The 20,180-nt window shown below is 34.8% G+C and overlaps 1 protein-coding gene across 3 annotated transcripts in view; it reads right to left on the bottom strand.

The window, feature by feature from the left end:
• jak2b (Janus kinase 2b) overlaps positions 1 to 17,813 on the bottom strand; it is a 78,031-nt gene extending 60,218 nt beyond the window's left edge. Inside the window, exon 1 of one of the 3 annotated variants that reach the window (XR_012405736.1) lies at positions 17,135 to 17,813. The gene's annotated coding sequence lies outside the window, so the exon portion shown is untranslated. 3 annotated transcript variants of the gene reach the window in all.
• Between the last annotated feature and the right edge of the window lie 2,367 nt (positions 17,814 to 20,180).

Below are 20,180 nucleotides of genomic sequence, written 5' to 3'. Positions count from 1 at the left end.
ATATCACGTTTAATAAATATAGTGAGATTAGATCCAACGGGAGATGCTTGATGAGAAGTCCGACTAGCACAGCTCTCATCTGGGTAGATGGGCTGCAGCGCTTGCCAAAGTGTGCTTGTGTGGTCACGTGATGTGCGTTTTTAGCGTTTTGGTGTGGACGGAGGGCAGTTCAGAAATGCTGGGTAAAACGCGAGTGTGGACGCGCATCGTTTTCATTCTAAAACGCCGTTTTAAAACTAAAACGCACTAGTGTAAACGGGGCCTAATAGGTTAATCATGCTAGCGTGAGCGAAGAGAAGACACGTTGCTGTGCGTTTTATGGAAAAAGGAGGCTTAATCCTGCACAATTTATTTAATAGAACCCTTTGGGAAAGCGGAGCGAGGTATGTGAAGTTAATATTTAAGCCACATGAGTTCATTTGTATGTATATGTTAATCGTGAGCTCAAACTGTCTTCATATACTTCATTGTTTCACTTTCATATGTCGCTCTGTACATTATATCTTTATTTGTCATATTATTCTGTATACGAGTTGTTTTTATTGATTTTTGTTGTTTCTTTGTGTAGTTTCACGGTGCTACGCAACGAAAGTTTAATGGCTCTCGTCTTGAGCATAATAAAGAATCAAGCACCCGTCAGAAACTCTCTGTCTCGTTCATGGAAACCAAAGGGCAGCTACAAACGGTAAACAGAAAATCTTATTAGGACAATTATTGAACAAGCCGACAACATAGCGGCAACTCAATGCATTTAGAAAGGAAGATGTGGCCAAGATGATCTACTAATACAAACAGATGATATTTTCAGTTTTTGGGGGTTTACCAAAAACTGAGAGACAAAAGTTGCATCCCAAATGACATACTATAAACTTAGCCCTTACACACTCAACCATGTAGTGTACGAGATACTAACGTTAAATAAATCAAAATATTAATTTAAATGAGTTAAAATATTATACTATAAATGTATAAAAAATAAATATAGTGCTCTCAGCATAAATGAGTACACCCCCTTCGAAAAGTAACATTTTAAACAATATCTCAATAAAAACAAACAATTTCCAAAATGACAAAAAGACTAAGGGTGCTTTCACATCTGTGGTTCGGTTCAGTTGGTCCGGACCAAGGATGACAAATTTTCAGCATTTTCTGCCGGTTTTGGGTCCCTTCCAAACCACACTGATTGCTTTGGTCTGAATTAGTTGAAAAGAACCAAAATACAGTCATGTGACAAAACCCACATCACTCATTGGCCAGATGTTATTGAACGCATTTCCTAAACTGCTTTTTGATTGGTCAAAATTGACGTGCGGAAAAAAATGCCAATGGAACTCCCGCAAGTAAACACACCGGCAGACACAAAATGTCACTTTTGACTAGGGAGGGATGACTGCGCTGGTCCTCCTAAAAATACAGAGATATGATTTTTTGCCCATATTTTCCCAGCCCTATGTGAACCATCCCATCCCTAAAAAGAATCCATTTTCAGTTCATTAAATGGTTTTGTGATATGTTAAGAATATCAAAAGCAAAAGTATTAGCAGGAGAGCCATCATCATTCCAGAAATACCAATCTAATAACATCCAATACAACGCCTCGATTTAACGACTAGGAACTTTCACTCTGATTACAGGTATCGCTCACAGAGAGGATAAGAGATCAAATAAACTACTGTTCTGTACATTCCCAAACATATAATAATGCAATTAAGGTTGTAAATGTCAAACAACAACGGATATTCAATTGGGTATGCCATGGAAACACATTTACCGAATAAATCCCAGTATGTACATCAAAACAAAAGCCATGTGATTTGGATTATAGGTACAATGATACGGCAATAATGGACAAACCAGTTGACCAACAACATTGCTAAATATCTCAAATGTTGTTTTAGTTCTTCTGAAATCTTCTAGCCAAAGTCCATCAGTGTTTCAGTATTATACCTTCCAGAACTGTCTTGAGAGACTGCAAAAAGCCATGACATGTTCATTGCATTTCATGAGGCGCAAGATGAAATCATGAATGGCCTGAGGCGAGTGTAATAATATTAAGATAATTAAGATTAAGATAATAGCAATTTTTTTTTCTGTGTGAAATTTAGTTGATAATTAACCCAGACTTCCTTCGTTCATCTTCATAGGTCAAATTATGATATTTCAGATGAAATCTAACAGCTTTCTGTTGCTCTGCTAATGTACAGCCCGGATGCCCATGTGTGACATCCTGTTTGAAATAAAGCGTGGGCACATCAAATATATCTCAACTTGTGTACTGAAGATGAACGAAAGTCTCTGGGGTTTAGAATAATCAAGGGAATTTGCTGCCATGCCATGTTTGCAGCAGGCACCGTGTCCCTTGCTAGGTTACTAGTAGGGCTGCACCACATTGGAAGAATCAGATTTTTTTCTGATGTCTTATTTTTCTGCAACAAATATTGCGATTCGAATACAGTTTCACAAGAAAGTTTTTTTCACAAAGTTTTTTTTTTCAATAGTTATATATTTATTTCATCTATTTGACAATTTTCTGTGTTGTCTAACACTTTTCAGGTACTAAAATTGACTTTTGCTTTGTCCTGTTTCTAGTTGATGCATCTAAAAAATGTCTTAGATCAAGTACAAATGCTGTTTTATTTTGAACTTCACAGGAAATAAATACAAAATTAAAAGTTTTTCTTTAAAACAAGCTAAATTATCTGCCAATGTCGAAAGGAAAATAATCTTGTTTTGGCTTTGAAATGTAGATATTTGGACTAGAAACGAGACAAAAATTCTAAGGAAAACTTTTTTTGTTATTAAGCATGGTTTATACCCGACGCATCCGCTAGTTCGCTTGAGTACACGCAGCGAATTTGACGTCATTATGGTGTTTGCGAGGTTCGCTTTGGGTGCACGCGACATGACTACAGCTGGCGGAACACATGATTTTTTTTTGAGACTCGAGCAAACAGTTCGCCCGGCGCCGTGTTTGATACCAGTTGAATATGAAACACTTTGAAAAGATTTTGTCTGAAACAGTACGACTGTGCAGACATCTTTATGATCCGTGATCATAGAGATAACCAGATGATTAATGATTCTTGGCTAGAAATTATAACAGCAGAGGAATGTTTTTGATAAAAAGTTAGGAAAAACCTGAGGCATAAGATTGTTAAAGCTAAAAGAGACAGTGGCAAAGGTGGAGACCCATGTATACAATTACAGAAATATGTTCTTCCACCATTCATAGGCTTTTCACTGATGTTTGTATTACGATTTTGAATTTAAAATAATGTAATAGTTACAAAACTATAATGAAGGAACACATTATTTCTTTGATGACTGGAAAGGAATCTTTGAACCTTACAATATACTGATGCCCTGTTTTTTAAGGCTTTAATGGTGATAATGGTCAGGAATGTTGGACCATTGCTGCCTTTTTAGCATACGTATAGAACAGAAACTAGCCAGACAGTAATGTGTCAATTGTGGAACGGGCTAAATCTAAAAAAAAAAAAACATCTGTATTTTTAGTAAGTGTACTTTTTTTGCTTTTATTCTTGCCATAATAAAAAATATCTATTTGTAGAGCAACCCATGTTCTGTTGTGATTAATATTTTAATAAATTTTAATAGGTAAAACTGTCCGAGATATGAATAAAAGCAAGTGAAACTTCAAAGTTTGATTCAAAAAGTCTGGAATGGTTTTAAAAATCCTTATAATCATTAAAATAATTTATTTAAAAAAAAATGTGCTAAAAAATCTGGAACGATATTAATGTGATGTAGTTCCGGAAATGTTCTACTTCTCGGTTTATCCGTCTGACTTTATGGTCAGTTTCTTTTGACCGCCCCCCTGTCGTTTTAATGAATATCACAACGGCGAACGTGGCTAGTATAAAAGCCTTATCCACTTTGTGAGGTGCGTGCGGCAGTCAACACAGGTGCGCGATGTGGCGCCGCGTAAAAGTATAAATCCAGCTTTAAGGTAATTAAATAAAATTAATCTCTATTACACCTCCAAACATCATACTTTTTTGTGCCCAAATATTTTCAACTCTCTGGAAATACTGGCCTAAAAACACACGCAAATGAGAAACTCACTCTATCATAGTATTGCCACAATACTGGAATATAGAAAGATAGCGTTGATGTGGAATACAGAAAGATACACTCTATGAACAGCGGTGGACTGATTACCTTAACGGCCAATCACAGTCACATCTGTTGAGCATGTGAGAACAATACCCAATCAGTGGTGTTTAAGAATGTGCTTAATTGTTAGCGAGAAATGGACGTTTTTAAAATGTCAGTACCTACTGTTACCGAATTCGATACTTTTTGATAACACTAGTTTAGCATTGACTCTACAAACCATGTGTGTTCTGTAGGTTTTTGATCTACTATAATTCAGACTTAACATTGAAAATCTTGCCATGTGATTATTGCAGATGCGCACACAGTTAAATCGATGCTAAAGCGATATATTGTGCTAGGTAACAGAACTGCGTGATTTCATTGCACCTACTGCAGCCATGGTACAGCGGCAAAGTTCCTTCATTATTATGGCAGAAAAGAAGAATAGTTCCTAGCCATAACAATCTAGAAAAAAATAGCAACTTTTCATTTTACATCAGTCTTAATACATGATGTAACTATAAAAAGAGTCTAACTTTAAATAGGAAAATTATGCTAATGGTCTAATCCGATTCAATTATTTATGCCAAGCTAAGCTAAAATTGCTCCCGCTAGACCTGCAGATTAGCTGAATGGATTGAAAAACCTCTTCAACATGTGGGTGACCTGGGCAAGGAAAAAGTGAAGTGTCCCTATAAAATCAAAATTCCTCAAGTTTTTATGGGGTTGATGGTTTTAACAAAAGGACCAAAAACAAATCTAAAAGGCTTTGTGAACATTGCAATCCCATATCAAACAGAACATGAGGAACTGCATTATAGTAAGACACAGGGGCTGTCATCACTGCTGCAGTCTGCTATGGCAACATAAAAAAGTACACAAAGGCCAACAGAAGATTATGAAATGTTCTCCAAGAAAACGAAATGTCATTCTTTCAACTAAACTGGCCCTAGAGTTCTTTATTTTACCTCGCAATACAACAAGGCCTTGACCAATTGATCATATTTTACAAGATTCTGATTGACATCACACAAACAGACGTTGACTTTAACCTAAACCGCGCTCAATGTGACTGCAGAATTGTGCTATTGCACTGCACATGAACCTTGATTGTGTTTATTTATTATAATAAACGGAGTCATACTGTTTGCACAGTCGCATGCATTCAGATTCCCCTCGTGCCCTTTCTATATTTAGGAATCCTCTGTGGGATGAAGGCACCGCAACAACACATTCGTACATGGAAGGTAGAAAAAATAATAATAAAAGGGCTTCATGGTGTCAGCGAAACCAGGCATAGCGAACCCTTCGATAACACTTGTTGTGACTGAAACAACAGTAAACCCGGTCACACTTTACAACATGGTTGATTAGTTAATGTTAATTAATGCATTTACTAACATGAACAAACAATAAACAATACATTTACTACTGTATTTGTTCATGCTAGTTAACGTTAGTTAATGAAAATACAGTTGTTCATTGTTAGTTCATGTTAACTCATGGTGCATTAACTAATGTTAACAAGCATGGACTTGAATGTTAATAATGCATTAGTAAATGTTCAATTATGATTAATAAATGCTGTACATGTGTTGTTCATGATGAGTTCATGTTAGTAAATGCATTAACTAATGAACCTTACTGTAAAGTGTTACCGTATACTCAAAGCCTGTCAGACCGAAATCCTCTCAAACAACACTTTAAAATATCCATTTAAACTACTCATTTAAAATGAGCTGGATCAACACAATTCTTGAGTTATTATGGGACCGCTTAATTGTTTTCAGTTCAATCAACTTCAATTTGTAAAAACAACCAAGTTAATCTATTTGTGTTGGGACGACATGAAGGATCTGTGAAACCCAGCATATTTTACATTAAAGCTACTAATCTGTCTAAAAAATAAATAAATAAATAAATAAATCACTGTAAAAAATCCACACCAGTCATTCATGTTGACCCAAATCAAATCAATTAAGTTAATTTAACAAATTTAGGTGGATTGAACATAAAACAATTAAGTGGTTTGAAAAAAAAACAACTCTACAATTGTGTCATTTGTACAGTGGCCGGGAAGTGCAAAACAACATTACAAAGTGTAAAACACTTTTACAAAGCTTGAGACAAATTTACATTTTGAAAAACATTTTTACCTACCATCAGACACAATTACATAGGAAAAACTATTGTACCAAGGACGAAACAAATTGACATTTTAGAAAAAAATTAACGAGACGCAAAACACTTTTACAAATCCCGAAACAAATTTACAATTACAGATTCCTTACGGAAAGGGAATGTACCACGCACCGGGAGTGACGCGGGGGAAAGTTGTTGTTCTTGATGACAGCGGTAAATTTGTGCTGTGGAGTACGTGGCGTCAACAAAGTTTATGGTGACCAAAACAACATTACAAAGTGTAAAACACTTTTACAAAGCTCGAGACAAATGTACATTTTGAAAAATATTTTTACCTATCATCAGACACAATTACATAGGAAAAACAATTTTAGCAAGGACAAAACAAATTTACATTTTAGAAAAATGTATTATTAATAAAGTCATACATTTCAGCTCATTTTAAATAAGTATAGTTTGAACAAGCAGGAAGACTTTATGGAGTGAATATCAGTCGCTAATTTGCACACTACTTGACAAAGTACGCCTAACCAAGTTTTAGGAACAAAAAATAATAATTTGACTTCTAATAGATTATTTGGTATCAGAAGTGGCTTATATAAGAGGTAAAGGCCTCTAGATGATGCTTATTAGACCAAAACAAAATATGATCATGCCTTGATTTTGAATAATTTATAATTAGGACAGTAAAGTCTGACTTTGCCCAGACAAAAGTCTTGTCATTTAACAGAAATAATGTACAGTAGAATATAAAGTCATGGCAATCAATAATGAATATTGTGTATGACTCCCATGACAACTGCAACCATACATCTCTGCAATGACTCAAATAACTTATTAATAAAGTCATCTGGAGTGTCAAAGAAAGTGTTCTTGCAGGACTCCCAGAGCTCATCAAGACTCTTTGGATTCATCTTCAATGCCTCCATCTTACCCCAGACCTTCTCAATAAGGTTCATATCTGGTGACTGAACTTGCCAATTCTAGAGCACCTTGACCTTCTTTGCTTTCAGGAACTGATGTGGAGGCTGAAGTAGGAGAAGGAGAGCTATCCTGCTGAAGAATTTGCCCTCTCCTGTGGTTTGTAATGCAATGGGCAGCACACATGTCTTGATACCACAGGATGTTGATGTTGCCATCCATTCTGCACATCTCTTGCACACCCCCATCCTGAATGTAACCTCAAACCATGATTTTTCCTTCATCAAACTTGACTGATTTCTCTGAAAATCTTAGGCAGGGCTCAACAATAAGGACTGTCCGGTGGCCCAGGGCCAGCGTGAGAGACACTTGGGACAGTAGACTGGATCATTACTGGCCCGATTGGGACAGTGCTGCCTTGTCACTAACATTTAATTTGTCTTGCGTGCATTTTAAGTTTGTGCTTTTAAATCTTTAAATGCTACCTTCTCTGTAATGTAGTAAACAACATATTGCTTTCCGATTCGTCTTATCTGATTGATTTGACCATGCTATTTTTTCTTTGCAACCTGGTAACAACCGGTACAGCGTAGAAACAGCAACATGGCGGCAACATCAAATTAAAAGGCTAAACGAAAATGTCTATCTCTAACGTGTTGGAAGTAGACATTTACGTGGAAACAACACGCCAAAATAAAAGTAAAGTGGTGTTATGCATAGTTTGCCGTCAGTTTGACAAGTCAGCCACCTTTTGTTAAATAATTTCAAACTGCAATAAAATGCCTCCACATTTTCCATACTGCTCTTTTTGTGTTGTTACGTTTCACGTATGTTTTGTAGTATTTTTTGTTGTTTTCTGCTTGTGCGCTCTTCTCTCTCTCTCTCTCTTTCTCTCTCTTGTTGTGGTCCTATCCTGTTTCAGGTGTGCTACCATTGGTCGGGTGAGCTGTCATTCACCTTCGTCACTAAATCGGCGCGCCAATAAGGATCGGGTCTGCGCAGTATAAAACCGGTGCGCTTATGCTGTTCAGGAGGAGCGCTTGGCCTGCCAATCTCCTCACTTGTGTCGGCCGGACTGTTTGTTTGATTGATCCGCTTGATTTGTTTGCGAGTGCTATTTTCTAGTTTTCTCCCTGTTTTTCCTGATTTATCAGTTAAACTTGTGCTGCTCTTGTTAATGTTTAGTGAGATTTTGAACGATCTTTATGAGAATTGGATTACCTGAGATCTTGTTTTGCTAATGGCTAACAGTGTGTACTTTACGAGAATTCTAGCATTTCGAGCAGCTTAGTAAAATTTTGTATTAGTTAGTTTTTGGAGGCGTTGCCACATGTGTACTTGTGTTTGGAAGTTAAGAAGTTTAGTTAAGCTACGTGCTGAAGATTACGGTTTTGTTTCTACAATTTTCTTTGTTCAGTCAGTTTAGTGGGTTGGGGTTTAGTTAGTTCGTTTTGTTATATTTATTTCTTTGTTTTGGCAACACTCCTATTTTTCTTTAGTTAATTCAATTATTTAAAAATTACATTTATCTTCCATCTTACATTCATTGTTTGAAATTATCCATTAATAAATACTTTTTTGTTTCACTTATCAAGCATATGCGTCTTCTCCTCATTCACCCAGCATCAATAGACTCGCTGATTGTTACGCATCATCTCTTTAATTATTTAACATCATAAACACGTAACAGTGTGCATAACACTTATATTTACAATTGTTTTTTAAGTATTGAAATTCTAGATTTACAGACTTTATTTTTGACACATTATTTAAAATATGTGGTTTTAAAAAAAGCTATTAACTTCCCTTTTTTAGGTGGGGCCAGTGAAAATTTTGGCAGGGCAGGTAAAAATCTAAACCACTTGCCCGATCGGACCAGTAGAAAAAATCCTTTGCGTTGAACCCTGTTAGGTCTATGCAGGTTTCTATAGGTCTTCAACTGAGGATTCATTATTAAAATCAACCAAATAATCAACTAAGTCAAGTAATTTTTGTTGCTCTTACAACTGGGATCGACAAGACTTTTGTCAGGTAGTGTACACTGTAAAAAAGAAATGCTGGGTTCTGCACAATTCCTTCTAGTCGTCCCAACACAAATCAATTTACTTCACATAATTCAGCTCATTTTAAACAAGTAGTTTTGATCGTTTGTGTTGTAAATGTTACAAACAAATATCACAAGAGCTTGGCTTCAAATGATGCGCTCTGTGGTCTTTTCTCTATCTTCTGAACTTGATCAATATACAGACATCTCATGTACAAACAGCACAAGTCAATGGCCATGTCTGAAAGCGCAATCAGCAGACTTGTTGCTCCATCAGGCAACGACTTTGCAGGCATTTGCGCACGCAGACACCTTACAAAACTGATTGCGTAGAGTACAATACATTACTAACTTCTCTCTAGATATGACAAACTTACTGAACTGATCTAACACACAAGATTTTGAAATATCATGGGCAGTGAACTATCCATCATCACTGCTATTAGAAACTGATCAAATGAAGGCATCTCTGTAGACAGGATGTGAAGCGATATTTGGATTCGGACGTGCTGTTTCAGAGGAAGCTTTTTTCAGTTTTCTGGCACCGTGTTAGAACTTCAAATCGACCGAAAGCCTGAAAAACACTTGCACTTTTACAAAACTCAAGAACTTTGACTCTAGAAGTGCACAAAAAGATGTAGAGAACAGAAACTGCGAAGAAGCAAAGACCATGGTGATTAAATGCAGCAGAAAACAGAAGTGAGTGTGCTTGACTTCCTGTGGAGATTTGCTTTTTTTTTTTTTTTTAAATGAAACATTACCTTTTCTGCTAGCTAACCACACAACACGTGCTTTATTCCGACCATGACCGTTTTTAACTTTTATGGTTAAGATGAAAAGGCTGATTTGAGCTGACGGAGGTTTAACAGAGTTACTTTGGAACTGCATGCATATGTTTTGTTTTTCCACATAAACATACATATGGGGGATTCATAGAGCTGCTTGATTAGGGGAAAAATCATAATCACGATTATTTTGGTCATAATTGTAATTACGATTATTCAAAATGATTATCAGTTCAAGATGAATTTATTAGCGCTCCTGAGAATTTTTTTTTTTTTAAAATAAATAAATATATCCCAAATGATGTTTGACAGATTCAGGATTTTTTCACAGCATATCCTATAATATTTTTTTCTTCCGGAGAAAGTGGTATTTGTTTTATTTTAGCTAGAATAAAAGCAGGCTTAAATATTTTGAAACCTAATTTAAGGTCAATATTATTAGCCCCTTTAAGCAACATGTTTTTGATTGTCTGCAGAAGAAACTACTGTTATACAATGACTTGCCTAATTACTCTAATTAAAATCGCACTTTGAATCTGAATGCTTGCATTTTGAAAAATATGTAGTAAAATGTTAGCAAAGATAAAAGAAATCAGTTATTAGAGAGGAGTTATTAAAACTATTATGTTTAGAAATACTTCAATAATTTGTCAGCATTTGTCTAAATTAATTTAAAGGCTTTGATGTATTATTTACCACCTTTTTGAACAGAATTTCCAAAATAAGTCATAAGAAAATATCATTACCACAACATTCTGCAAAATCAGCTGTTAAAAAAGCAAATTCACCTTGATATTGAAAAAAATCATTAACAGTATATTAGAACTGCACAATATATCGTTTCAACATCGATAATGCAATCTGCGCATCCGCTAAAGTCACATTGCAAAGATATGCAATGTCCAGTCTGAATTATATTTAACCAAGAGCTACAGATTTGTATTTAACCACTGTATTTTAATGGACTTTATATAATTTAGGGAAAAAAAACATTTCATACTTAGAATTTATGTCTTGTTTCTAGTCCAAATATTTACATTTCATTGCGAAAAGATTATTTCACAAAACAAGCTAAATCTCTTAATTTTCACTTTTTCTTCTGACGGTGAAAACTAAACAGAATTTTTACTTGGTTAAAGTATTTTGTTTTTGAAATTTAGACTAGAAACAAAGAAAAGAGCATAGACCCACCAAGAGGCAACACTCTATTGCGATTTGGGAAAGATGCTGCTAGAGCAGGGGTCACCAATCTCTGTCCTGGAGGGCCGGTGTCCCTGCAGGGTTTAGCTCCAACTTGCTTTAACACATCTGTCTGGATGTTTCAAGTATACCTAGTAAGACCTTGACAAGCTAGTTAAGGTGTGTTTGATTAGGGTTGGATCTAAAATATGCAGGACACCAGCCCTCCAGGAACAAGTTTGGTGAACACTGAGCTAGAGTCACGCTGCGGCCGCCGGCCATATTGGAATGAAAATTCAATGGAAATTGAAAATTTAATTTTCAATAAAAATTCAATAAAAATGAATGAATGCATGTGTAATAAAGGCATTTTGTTTCAATTCAGCTAATAGTATTGGCTAGATTCACAAAGAAATTAATAAAAATATTCATATTCCGAAGGGGGTGCACTTATTTATGCTGAGCACTAAATAGATGTATAAAGGCTTTCCTGGCTTAAAATAAGGCAAAGCTGGTATCCCTATCTTTTTTTGCTACATGAAAAACCCATTTTGCATTATTCTAGAAATCTTAAGTAAAACATTATCTTTTTTGCAAAACACATATACAAACTTTCAGTAAAACAAACTGCCACATTAGTATGGTCTTTGTTTTGTTGCATTTTACTACATTTTAGATTCAGACTTACTGTATTTTTAAAAATGGCAAAATATTAAGCAAGACATTACAGTTACACCATTTCTTTTTTTAATGCACTGGCCAATTTTGAGATAAGGTTTTCTTTCAGATGAATGCAAACTTTAAAAGAAACTTTGACTTTTTATGCAACAGTTCTGCTTGTACCTGATAGCCTAAAACTTATTGAAAGACATGCAATTTTTGACCATTATCACCACATGAGGGATTTTTAGCATTGACCGACACGGTCAACAGTAGCTTTAGAGCCTCAAAACAAGTCGGTCAGACTAAAAAGCTTTTTCACATTCACAAATCTCACCATCAACTCTAATGGTAAATAAAGATGTAGAGAAAAGAAATTGAGTAAAGAAGCAAAGATGACTTCTGTTGCTGTATCTAAAAATGTAAAACGGTTCATACGGTTTTATATTGTAATTAACTGAGAGATTTTTTTATTTTCTATTTTTTATTTGGATTTTTAGTCTCCATTGGTACTGAAGTCGGCACTTTCGACATTCCTAAATACTGTACTGTCATGACACGGATAAAAAAACCTCTCAAATGCCGAGTCAGCCTGTTTAAAAACAGATGAGTGAAAATATATCTTATATATAACTTATTTTAAGCCTCAAACTCAATCACTAGCAAGCAAAATCTAACAGTTTGCTAAAACTAGACATTATTTAATCGCCTCTGTGTAACATTTGATTGCATACAGTATGTGAGTGATTTACAAGGTTAACGCATGTAAACTGTATCAATTTTTACAAAACTAAATTATCTATACTAAGATTTTACCAGAGGCATTGTTTATATAAAATATTCTTTTTAATAATTCATTTCTAAAACATGATTTACTTTATTATTTCTTTTGGAAATAATAACTCTTGAGATGTCAAATAAAGTTATGATATTTAAGATAATTTATGCTAATGAGTGTGTATTTTAATGATGGATAATTTATGCATTTAAAAAACTAGGGTATACAAAACATTTGACGATGTACTGTGATTATCAAATGGGGAAAGTATGGTAAAACAGAGTTTACCCTATTGTTTTCACCCTATTTAACTGAGGTGTCTTGCCTTATAAACATAATACACTAAACAAAGAATACTTATTTAGGCCTCAAATAAAATATGACTGGATAAAATTGTTTAAGGAGACAACATCAGTTTTAAACAACAGATTTGAATTAAATCATTAAAAAGAAGTACAGAAATATATCGAGATATTCTTTACCATAAGTTAACACACAAATTAGTTATGAGTGGGCCCACACAGAATCCGCCCACACAGAATTCCAGACTATTATTGAGTTTATGTATTTACTTGGATTAATGTGTGTAAATTTATATTTATTCAGTTTTAAATTAATTTTACTAATATTATTGTGATATAATAATAATAGTAAAAGTAATATGTTCATATGATTTAATTACAATAGAGTTTGTAAAGTAATATTTTCTGTCTTTCAGTTGATATATTATATGAGAGACTTGCTTTGGATCTAATTGGATTTGCATTGTAAACATTAAATAAAAGTTACAAATTTATTATTTTTAATTGTATTTATATATTAAGTTTTTAGTTATGATACTTCTAAAATGGTTCCGCATAAATTCACAGATTTTTTACAAAAATTTTCCGCAGAAATAGCCAAAAATGTCTGCAGATTCTGTCTGGCCCTAGTTATGAGACATATTTACATTACAGTTTTTATTAAAGTTATTTAAAACATTTATGTTAGCTCAGGTCCACAAAACAGCTGACGAGTTTTGAATTGGCCAACGTTAAAATTTACAAATTAAGAATTTACAATAGAATTAAATAACTAGGGCTGGGCAATGTGGCAAAAATGCAATCTTGATAATTATTTTCCATATTTAACGATTACGATGTATATTTCGATATAATTTGTTAATGCTTTCCAGATTTAAAAAAGTGCCCCAACAATGACTGAAGCCACAAAAATAAACGGGCCAATTAAATAGCATAACATATTTTGATTTTAGGCCGATAAATTTTCGGTAGCCAAAAATTCAGTACATCTCTATTATGAACACACCTAGATTCCCATTGTTGCACATTTTTGCTGTGTGATTGGCTCATTGATCAATATAGAGTAAAAAAAAAAAAAACGTCCCAGAGCTTATCATTGTTATTGACAAAATTATCGCGATTCGATACAATATCATTTATCGGCCCAGCTCTATAAATAACCCATATTCAAGATGGTATACCTAAAATGATACTGTACCTACCTGTCAAAGAAACAACATTTCATTAAAAAAAGGATCAAAAGATCATTCCAAAAATAGGATGCTAAACACAACAAAGTGTGACAAATTTCATTTACAGTAAGACTGGGAAAATTGAGTTTAACTGACTTATTTTCCAGACGCGCCATTAGTTGAAGAAATGTGAATGTGAACCTGAATGTGAATATTGAGGTAAAGTTCGTTTTATATTCCCAAATTCATTGAGTGACAACTTGTGACTTGCTCCTTATATTTACCATAGGACGTTGAATATTCGGTGAGGAATCACTTGTAAGCAGTGGTGGAAAGAGTACTGAAATGCATACTCGAGTAGAAGTACCATTACTACATAAAATATAGTGCAAGAAATGTTAAAGCATCTGTTAACATTACTAAAAGACTGAGTAAAAAGCAACCCTTTTAAAAGTAATCAAGAGTAGTGAGTAGTACACAGGGAAAGATAGATGCGTTTACATGTAATTTGTGCATGTGTGTGTAAACGTAACATTCTGAAGTGCATTTAGTTATTGTTTAAGGCCATTGCTGTCATCATACAGTAAACATTCGTCACCATCTCATTAGTGACATCCAGTCTAAATCAGGGCTGCCCAAACTCGCTCCTGGAGGGCTGGTGTACTGCATAGTTTAGTTCCAACCCCAATTAGACACACCTGAGCTAGCTAATTAAGCTCTTACTAGATATGCAAGAAACTTCCTGGCAGCTGTGTTGAGGCAAGTTAGAGCTAAACTCTACAGGACACTGGCCCTCCAGAACCTAGTTTGGACACCCCTGGTCTTAATAGTCCCTGGGTCAATGCGTGTAAAGTATTTCCATGGATACTTTTAATGCTTCCCAACAGTTTGCTGCATGTTTTAAGGTAGTTAGTTTACTTTCTATGTGTGGTTTTGATTGGACAGGAATTGCACAATTTTTCTAATCCCCATAGACTGAAAAAAATAAATATAAAGAAGTGGCTGCAGGTTGAAGGAAAGTAGGGGAGTAAAAGTACAGATACTGCACTAATAATTTACTCAAGGTAAAGTAAAAGTGTTTAAAACTACTTAGTAAATTACAATTCCAGGGAAAAAACTACTCAATTGACTAATATGGTTTGACTATTGAGAATTTCCAAATAAAATTTTTGTAAAACTTTATTATTAAGGAGAAAGTCTAAAAGTGTGAATATAAAACCAACTTTACCTCAGTAATGTGAGTGAGGTAAAGCTGGCTTTATAGTCACACAATCGTTCAGTGACAAAATGTGGCTTGCTTCCTATGGTTTACCATGGTACTTTAAATATTCAGTGAGATATCACATGAAAGTATGACTTGAAAACAACATTACCACTATTTAATCGACAGTAAACAATGTACTTTGATAGTCATTGACTGCTAATATAATTTAATATTTAGAATTTGCAATATGTTTGTGAAATTATATTATTAAGGAGAAAGTCTGAATGTGTGAATATATAACCAACTTTACTTCAGTAACGTGAGTGAGGTAAAGCTGGTTTTATTGACGTTATTCTAAAATGCGGAAGTGCGCCTCTTTTCGCGATTGTCTTAGAACTTCCGATTCAGTCGCCTATGGGAGAAATGACTAGGAATAATAAACGGCAGAAAACGGTCAAACTACTTGCTCTACAAACAAATGTATGCATGCCTATACAGACCAAGTAGAATAATGTAATAAGAAAATATCAAATTGCAACGAGCAGTTTTTAACGTCAAAAAATGAATGGAAGTGAATGAGCCCGGAAGTCTCGAGCCAAAAAGATTCAAATGGCAGCGCCCGCTCGTCGGCGAAGAATAAGGTGAATATTCACACATTTGTTCAGTGACAACTTGTGACTAGGCATGAGGCGATAACTCGCGGTTTGGAAGAGTCAAGTTTTTAAAACCGCCAGCATTTTCTGCTATACCGTTCCTACAGTATATGCAGGATATTTTATTTACTTTTTTATTTTCGTTTTTTAGGACAACAGTATCGTATCTCCAGTAGAAATTATATCCAAAGATGCCGTTTTAAAGTTTTCTTAAATTAAAATCTATTGTGTTCAAAGGAGAAAAAAAAAGTTTAGTTTTTTCCCCAGACATTTAAAAATAATATATCTTAGAGAAGTGATTACAATACCGTCAAACCGTGATATTTTTATCCAAGGTTATCATACTGTCAGAATTTTATACCAGCCCATGCCTAATTGTGACTTGCTCCCTATATGGTTTACCATGGTACTTGGAATATTCAGACTGAAATCACAAGCAAGTATGACTTTAAAACCACATTAGCACTATTTAATCGACAGTAAACAATGTACTTTGATAGTCATTGACTGCTAACATAATTTCATTATTTAAAATTAATACTATAATTTCACAAAAATATTGCTAAGTTGAAAGTCTGAATATAAAACCAACTTTTCATCAGTAACGTGAGTGAGGTAAAGCTGGCTTTATATTCACACATTTGTTCAGTGACAACTTGTGACTCGCTCAATATATGGTTTACCATGGTACAATGAATATTAGGTGAGAAATCACATGTAAATATCGCTTTAAAACAACATTAGCACAATTTAATTGACTGTAAACAAAGTAATATACAAGTAACATAATTTAATATTTAGAATTTGCAATATGTCTGTGAAAATATATTAATAAGGAGAAAGTCTGAACGTGTAAATATAAAACCAACTTTACCTCAGTAATGTGAATTACGACAGAGGTGAAATGAGTACGGCTGGCATTTCCTTCAGGTTACAGAATAGTGTAATACTCGGTTAATTTTTCTGCGATCAGAATAGACAGATTGTTCGTGTGCCAAACTAGCTGTACAGTTACATAAAAATTATGAATTATACATGACAGCACGGACTGAATCAAATCTACAACATTAGCGCATGACATGACACCGTGCAACAGGTATGACATAGTATTCCAAATATAAAAAATAAATGACATTTGCATATGAAAATTAACTGCTAGAAAGACAAACACTTACTTGCTTGTTTGGGGTTGCTGAGCTAGCGAGCGCTGCTAGCCAACTCGCTCGATCATCGACGCACTTGAAACTTCAAATATCCGAGCCAAACAGTCATTCAATCCATATCTGAGGCTTTAACTCCGAATGTTTTGAGGCTCTGTTTCACTTACGTGAGGGTCGATCGTTTGTCCATCTCGTTAATTGTCGTAACATTTGACTTGCTAAGATGTTTGGGGTCAAGTTTAGACCGAAGGCTAACTGCGCGTTAGCAAGCGCTGCTGCTAGTTACTTGCTCTTTATTTACAAAACATGACCAAAAGAGCTTCGCAACCAGGCGTGCTGTGTTAACTCGAAACGACCACACAGTCGACGATATACTTCCTTAAATCAAGCCACCAGTTGGATATGTTATGGACGGGATCAGCACTGGAGTGACAGCTAGCGCGCATGCTAACTCACCCGACGCGACAGCCAGGAGCAGGTCATGCTTTAACAAACCACATCTGTGTTTGTCTTTAAACGACGGTTGTTTTGTCTGCCCGTCCGAAAAGAGACTATTGAAGAGCAGCTTTTACTTCCACGCAGATAGCCTGTGTCTTCCTGTGGTCTCAGACGGAGGTAGCGCCCTGTGGTTACTGCAGTTGACACGCCACGGTGGAGGTGTCTCAATTCCTGGAGTGCTGCCTACAGAGACAGCGAGCATAGGTTGAGCTAATTAGCTTATAACCCTCACTTAAAAACTAATCAGAATCGCTGTCAGATTTAACTGAACATTCCGTTTGTTCAGTCTTAATAATTAAGTTTCCAATAAAGGCCTTTGCCTTGGGTTTTAGCCATACACATACATAATGTCATTGAGGTAAAGTTTTATATTCGCACATTGTTTACCATGGTACTTTGACTATTCTGCCTGAAATCACATGTAAATATGACTTTAAAACAACATTAGCACTATTTAATTGACTGTGAACAATGTTGTACTTCGATGCTTGTTGGCTGCTGATATGATTCGCCTATTCAGAATTTGCAATTAATACTTTACTGAGATTATATTATTATTAATTATTAATAAAGTCGGAATGTGCCAATATAAAACCAACTTTACCGCAATCAGAATGTCTATGTGACCCTGGACCTCAAAACTTATGTCTTATGTTATGTCTGACAGGTACAGTATATAGCCAAAAGTACATTGTATTGGTTAAAATGATCTCTTTTATGCGAAAAAAAAAAATTGGAATATTAAGTAAACATCATGTTCTATGAGGATTTTCTGTAAATTTCCTATACTAAATACACTCACTGGCCGCTTTATTAGGTACACGTTACTAGTACTGGGTTGGACCTTCTTTTGCCCTCTGAACTGCCTTAATACTTTGTGGCATAGATTCAATAAGCTCAATATTTTGCTTGCGTTCAAAAAAAAAAAAAAAAAGAAAATTTTAGTTGATATTTTGTAGGTTGTAATTTATTTTTGCAATATTTTTCTTGAATTTAATTGTATTATCTTTCCATTTCTAAATATTTTTGGTGATTTAAAAATATTATTTTAATAAATATATCTGTTTAATAAATCTGTTTTGTTTAAATGCACCAAAATACATTGCCTATATTCACTGAGAAATGGATACAAATATTCATTTTTAAAAATGGGGAGCACTCAATTATGCTGAGCACTGCGTGTATTAGAAAATATACAACAAATTGGTGCAAAAAAATATTTACAAACATATGATTCAAATACACTGTTGGGTAAAGTTATTAAGAGTCATAGATTACAATATTGAGTCATTTTTAAAGTAACTAAATATACTAAATGTTACATATTTGCTTTTAAAGGAAAGTGATGTGAAAGTATGCATCATGTTGTTTTGCATTGAGATTGTAATTGTAACTTTACTTAAAACTTAAACACAATACAAAAAAGTGTGTTTTAATTAATTTTAAATATAAATAAATAATAGATATTACATTATAATATATATTTGAATAGAAATGCAGATTAGAATGTGTGTTTTAATTAGGAATTTTAACAAGGGTGAAAGGACTTGTCATTTAGTGTGAAGAACATTTAACTGATCTCCAGAACATTTTTTCACTGAAGGATTCTTCAAAGATGCCAATAAAGAGCCTTTATTCTTAAGTGAGAGTAACAGTAGTGACCCTGTGCTATATAACCTTCATCAGAATGCAATCAATGATTAACTCCAGACCCTCGCAGCACTGATCCTTTTTAGATTGTTCGTGCATTTTGTATTTGGCCATTTGGAAATGTTTTTGTGGCTGAGTGACTTAGTTAAATAATAGCAAGGAAGTGAAAGTAAGGATGGTGGACTTGACCTTCAAATCGACGCTCTCTGTTTGACCTCTCGGTTTGGTTTTAGGTGAAAGCAAAGCGTGTTTGCTATACACACGCTTCACTGCATATTCAAACTCATGCTGCGCTTCTAGGTCCTTTATTTTTCCTTTTTTCAATTCGTCAAAATGTCAGAGTCCATACCTAAACACCAAACAATCTGTTGAATACATCAACAGTAGGTGTGCGACGAGATGCCTACTCCACGAGACGAGGTGAGACACAAGATTGGGTTCATGAGAACGAGACGAGACAAATTTTTATACTATTTTTAAGAAATCTTCAATGATTTAAATGGAAAATAGTCTTTTATTTAACTAAAAAAATCACATAATACAAAAATATTTAGGTGCTTTTTTTAAATCAACTATGTAATAAATGGTAGTTTACTTATATTTTAATTAATTATATGGGGACATGCAAGCACTGTATAATATTTGCTAATATATGACCGGAAAAAGCGACACAGTGGCGCAGTAGGTAGTGCTGTCGCCTCACAGCAAGAAGGTTGCTGGGTCGCTGGTTCGAACCTCGCCTCAGTTGCCGTTTCTGTGTGGAGTTTGCGTGTTCTCCCTGCGTTCGTGTGGGTTTTCTCCGGGTGCTCCGGTTTCCCCCACAGTCCAAAGACATGAGGTACAGGTGAATTGGGTAGGCTAAATTGTCCGTAGTGTGTGTGTGTGGATGTTTCCCAGAGATGGGTTGCAGCTG

This window comes from Danio rerio, chromosome 5, assembly GCF_049306965.1.
Source record: "Danio rerio strain Tuebingen ecotype United States chromosome 5, GRCz12tu, whole genome shotgun sequence".
In the NCBI taxonomy this organism is placed as follows: domain Eukaryota; kingdom Metazoa; phylum Chordata; class Actinopteri; order Cypriniformes; family Danionidae; genus Danio; species Danio rerio.
Note: the sequence above shows the minus strand (reverse complement) of the source record. Positions and strands in the feature narration are given on the sequence as shown.